Genomic DNA, 6150 nt, shown 5'->3' with positions numbered 1-6150 from the left:
TGCAAACTCTTTCCAATACAATACACAATCATATTTGCACGCATGAATAGACTCATAACCTAGGCCTAAATCACGCAATTTTCACTTGGCTTCATAAAAGGAAGTAGGTATAGAGGTGCCAGCTGGAAACGCTGCTTTTAACAATTCCAGCAACATGTCAAAGGATTTGTTACTCCAGCCGTTCAGAACTTTGATATGCATCAACTTCACTAAAAAGTTTAAGGACGAAAATTGCGAACAAATTCATTACGTGCTTCGGTCATTAAATCCTCGAATAAGTTTGTGGTATATCTTTCTTGATCATTAAAGGACATTTCATTTTCAATCCTTCCTTCATTTGCATTTTCGTTTTCAATTGGGACTTGTAAATCGTTTATAAGATTCAACGTCTCATTTTCTTCGACAGCATTACTCTCTATACTATTTACTTCAACATCTTCTATTGAATGACTTATATGACTTCTAGATAAGTTTACTGACTCTCTATGATATACTCATTCACAATATGAGGGAGATATTCCATATGTTAATAGATGTCGTTCCACGATATCTATCTTTTCCCAAATTGAATTCATACAATTCTTGCATGGACATCTTATTCGTCCGGAATCATTTACATGAAACCTTGCCATATCTAAGAACTGTGATACTCCTTCTCTATACTCTACTGATAACTTATTCCTTAGTTTAATCCATTCTTTATTCATCCTTAAAAATAAATATTTTCTGACCAACTTGTAATCCAAAATAATAACCTGGATTAAAGGACAAAATACAAAGTAATATTAAGCATTGAGTTCCATAATTTTCATTTCCTAAGACAAAATAAACACATAGGTCCCTAGACCACTTAAATTATCTTAACAACTTTCAAATGTTTTATTTAGTACGTCTCCAAGCTTTCAATTTTGTGTCTAATATAGGTCTTTCATCTATTCAACATCTTCTAAAATTTACAAGCCTATTGGACACAAACTTTAAAGTTCAATTTTCTATGAGACACAAATTTTAGTTTTATGTCTAGTAGATTCTTTAAACTTTTTTAAAATATTAAATGCGTTAAGTACAATATTTTTTTTCTAAATTAAGTAATCCATAACCTTAAGAATTAAAAGGAAAAAAAAAAAAACTCAATCCACAATAACATCAACAATCCATAATTCATAATTCACATTAGATTACCAACATGCTAGAAATTAAACATTAGCAACATTAATTACTAACATTAGTAACATGCTAAAAATTAAGCATTACCAACATTACCAACATGCTAGAAATTAAAAACAATGACTTAAATTAAGATACAAGATAAGAGAAAATAAATGAAATAGATGTGCACGAACCTTGATGAAAGCTTGAAAATAAACAACAAATTTGCAAGCAATGAAGGGGGGCGATGGCGGACGGCGGACGGCGGCGCGAAGAAGGAAGGGCAGGCGTGAAGATGGACGGGGGCGTGAAGGGAGAAGAAGGAAATCCATTCGGCGAAGATTAGGGTTTTTGTTTAAAGAAATAAGTGATCTTTCTGTGGAGAAGGGGTTTGGTTAAACCGACCCTCTCCCGACGTCCCGGGAGACTTTCGGGAGTTCCGACACTACGCTTTTAATGTGTCTTTACGACGTCGGGAGTTCTTGGCAGAACTCCCGACGGTTCTTTACTTCGTCGGGAGAGATGGTCTCTCCCGACGCCTTAAAACGACGTCGAGATTCCCCTTTTTTTGTAGTGTTTATTAATTATTTAATAATTAACTCCTTTTTCTCCATAATTACCCTTACTGGGGAGTTATACGGTTATGTGGCAAAATGGGATAAATGAAAATTGGTTTTTATTTATTCCGGGGATCAGAAATTCACTATCGAGTACAAAATCGAGTATCTACACGATTGCTTGAGAGACTATATGATAGCTTCATTATCTACATGATTGAGTAAGCTTGTCTATGCGATAGACTTCGTCATGTACATGACTGTGTTCCTTACTCGATCGTCTTCCTCTTCAAACTCAAACTTCTCCTTTAACCAAAATTAGCCAGAGCCCACCAGTCCAGGATTCTCACTCCGAGAATACCAAAGTCATCAAGTGGTAGTATCGTGTTTGGTTCGAGGATCGAGTTGCTGCTTGCGGCTTGTTTGAGAGGAGAGTTCGTGACTTGTTCGTTGTGCTCGTGAATGAGTACTATCGAGGGATTTATTTGAAGAACGGTTCTTCAAAGATATATTCTCTTGATCAATTGTTTTTAATTTTAAAGCATGTTGTAATTTGAGATTTATGCATAATATATTCTGTTTGAATGTAAATGTTTGAGTTCAATCATAATGGGATTTGGACAATCCGCTTCAGCTCAAAGGTTCTTTGTAGAATTCCTTCAAAAAAGACATCTCTCGACATTATAAAAAATGGTGCCAAGAGAGCTCACCTATCCCAACTCATATATTGATGCCGTCGAGAGGGGTTTAGGAGGAAAGTATTCTTTGGATGGGGAAATTTTTTTAGGGATCTTCATAGCGTCGGGATATATTTTGTCCAATTTTTTTTATGAAGATCTCCCGACACTATATTCTATTGCGTTGGGAGAAAATAAATTGCCATACGCCATATATAGGGTCGGGAAGGTAAGTTTAAAACCCTATTTTGTTCTTTCTTTTCCACTTTTTCACTCTTCTAATTTTTCAGTAGCATCTCTCCCAAACCTCTTTGCTTTTCACACCCAAGCCTCCGTCCAGCCTCTGACGACGCTTGCCCAGCCTCCTATGATGTCGTCCAGCGCCTATCGAAGCTTGTCCAGCCTTCATTCATGTATTCTAGCCCCGAACATCTGTGTCTACCCTCTCATCATCGCCCAGCCTTTATCCACGCATCCCAGCCTCGAACGCGGCAAGCCCTGCCCTTTCTGCTGCAAATGCTAGAGGTGGTAGTGAAAACAGGGGATATGTGGTGTCGGTTCATGTTTTAGAGCCATATGACAATTTCGATTCAAATACTTTTCATATTCATGAGGATCTCTGCAAATCCAAGCAGGTTTAAAATGACAGATTGCATTTTGTTTAGTGGAAATTGAAGTGGGTTTTTTATTTTTTTATTTTATTTTTTTTATTGAAGGATGATATTTTGATTTTTGAAGGTGGATTTTCAAGTCAGGATTTGTGGAGGAGAATCCTACATTTTTTAATTGACTCATCAGGTTCGACTCAATTTTGTAATGGCTCATGGAACCACCACATTGGAGCATGAAATTTTTTAACTTCTTTCAAAAAAGCAGTTGTTGGTTTTTTTTTATTTTTGACATAAAAGGTCATAAATTATAAAATTCATAGTTGTGATTTGGGATTTTAGTACTTGGATTGAGTACGTTGAGAGCATCTGAGATCATGAGTTAATTCTGTGTGTTTTTTGTGGGTTTGTCCAAATTAGACAAATATATAGTTGTAGGATAAATTTTTCATTAATTGAATAAAAGTCACTCATTAGGCAGTTGGTTTTCAAGCTTTAATTTTATCTTTCGTGTTTTAATATGTTTTGTTACTAAACTCTGGCCATTGGTAGTATATATGTATGTTTGGTAAGTTACCGTAGTTAAGACTTGGTTTGAGTTAGTTTTATTCTTTAGCATTATGAGGTTTAGTTTGAGTTAGTTTTATTAAAAGGAGTAGTTCATGTTGTTATATTAATTACTTGTCATATTTATATGCTTGAGATTAGTATATTGGATGAGCTTGGAGATATTTGAGTATTGTCGAGATAATTTGAGGTTAATTTATGGTTGAAGTATATATACATATATTTGTGCAGGGATAATGGTTTACTTCAGATGGCGAAGTCTTTAAACTTTCTTCATAGTAATTCTTATCTCATTCACAGAGTTATATCTCCAGAGGTATGAATTTTATTTGCGTACTATGCTCGGAAAGTCTCGTCTTGACAACTTGATTGATTATTGGAAATTCTTATTAATTTCTTTTTATTTTTCTTCACATATTTCAATTGGCTTGAGTCTCCTTGGGTAAAAAAAGTCATAGTTTTGAAATTTAAGTTTGACTTTAAAGTGTGTATGAGAGGGTGCCTAGAGTATATTTAAAGTTATTAATTATTTTGAGGTTGAATTTGAAGCTTTATTTTGAGTTTGAAATTGTTATGGTGGTAAAATTATAGTTACATTTAAGTTTAAAGTTGAGTTTGAAATTGTTAAAAATGCCTAAAATTTATTTAAAGTTGTTAGTGTTCTTATATTGAATTTAAATTCAAACATAGTTTTGATGTATTTAGAAAGTATTAAATTTGAAATTGGTTTGAGTTGAATTTTAAGTTTTGATGTTGAGTTTTGACATGTATTGAGAGGGGGAGAGGTTTAGTAAGGGTAAAGGTCTAGATTTTATTTGAAGTTACTAATGTTACATGTTTAAGTTTAGGTTTTACATTGAGTTTGATATTATTATATAGATAAATGCATAGTTATGTTTAAATTTTGTATTAATATTGCTATTATTATAGGGGTAAATGCATGATGTAAGATTCAAGTAACTTTCAATTTGGGGTTGAAGTGGTAATGGAAGAAAAATGACTTGTATGTTGTGTTGTTATCAAGAAGCCAATAAGGAATGTAAGATTTTGCATTTGCTTATTCTAATAAAATAAAATTAAGATCTGATTAAGATTGGTGAACTCAAGCACCATCTTTGATATCAAAAAATGCATAGTTATGTTGAAGTTTGAGTTGAATTATAGTACCTTTCACATTTCGTTTCTAAATTTTAAATTTGAGATTAGAGTGTGTGTGGGAGGAGGGTGTCTAAATTATAGTTCCTAATTAAGTTTGAGTTTAAATTAGTTCAAATTGAATTTTAAGACTTGATGTTAATTTTGAGTTTGAGAGGAGGAGGGGGTGGGTGACATCGTGAGTGTTTAGATTTTATTTGAAGTTATTAATATTACTATATGTTTAAGTTTTATATTGAGTTTGGGATTGGTATATAGATTAATGAATAGTTAAGTTTTGTATTGATGCTGCTATTTGTATTTTGTAGGTATCTCAGAGTTTATGTTCAAGCAAGAAGTAGAGAAGAATCAACATATGTTTTGTGGATATTATGTGTAGATTTGTAATTTTTAGGCATGTCGGAGTTTATGTTTTGTGAATATTATGTAATTGTAATTAACTTTGTGAAACTAAATTGTATGTTATGTAAGAAAACTAATTGAATGCAAAAGTTGTTGTTTTTAGTTTACTTATTTAAATTTATAAGATTCGAGTAGGTTTCAATTATTGTTTTTTTAAAATAATAATAATAGTAGTAGTAGTAGTAGGTCTGGTTTCAGTAAATTATAAAATTTTTATATAATTCAAACCATTTCCAGCACCAAATTTTAAGACGTTAGGAAAAACAAGAAAAAATATGTAAAATTTTGAAACATTTCCAACATCAAACAAGATTAGCATCGGAAAATGTAACCTCTCCTGCCACTAAATTAGATTGGCATCAAGAAAGGTATCATCTCCCGACACTAATCTTTCGAATTTGGCATCGAAAAAAGTTTTTCCCTAGATATCCAACACTTTGCAGACGTCAAAGAAGTGGCGTTGGCATAGGGTATTTATCCCGACGCCTACAAACCAATTTTTGGGATCGGAAAGGTTGTGACGACGCAATCATTTTGGCGTCGGCATGTCTCCTCCCAATTCCAAGTGTCACGAGATCACTTTTTTTCCAACGAAGGAACTTTTCTGCATCAGAATAGGATTTTTCCAACGACCTTGTCGACGGTCAAAAAAGCATTAGGAAATTATTTCCTTGTGCTTTTTTTAAAAAAAAAATTTTTTGTCAACAAAAGCATAATTTCTTGTAGTGGTAGTTCTAGAAATTTTCTCATTCGCACGAGGCTTCCAACGGTAAGACCGTACAAACTTTTGTAAAGTTAACCTAGCTTAATGAGTATAAAATGGGATTTTTTTTTTTATTAATATTGTTTTTTTAAATACTCATTTGAAATATATGGTTAGTTTGATACTTAGTATTAAAATTGAATTTCAATAATGATTTTCAAAAAGCTACGTCTTTTAATAAGTTTAGAAAATATTAATATTAATAAAAAAAATGTATAAATTGCGGTTTATTGACAAAAATATTTAAACTATTTAGTAATTATTACCTCAAA

At 32.6% G+C, this 6150-nt stretch overlaps 1 long non-coding RNA gene across 1 annotated transcript; it reads left to right on the top strand.

Annotated features, from left to right (window-relative positions):
• Window positions 1-2455: 2455 nt before the first annotated feature.
• On the top strand, window positions 2456-5224 carry LOC120067883. The gene is made up of 4 exons (XR_005479039.1): window positions 2456-3018; window positions 3122-3181; window positions 3790-3874; window positions 5022-5224. It is a non-coding gene; the product is annotated as an uncharacterized LOC120067883 (long non-coding RNA).
• Window positions 5225-6150: the final 926 nt, after the last annotated feature.

Source organism: Benincasa hispida, chromosome 12 (genome assembly GCF_009727055.1).
Source record: "Benincasa hispida cultivar B227 chromosome 12, ASM972705v1, whole genome shotgun sequence".
Lineage (NCBI taxonomy): Eukaryota > Viridiplantae > Streptophyta > Magnoliopsida > Cucurbitales > Cucurbitaceae > Benincasa > Benincasa hispida.
This window is presented reverse-complemented; position numbering and strand designations above follow the sequence as displayed.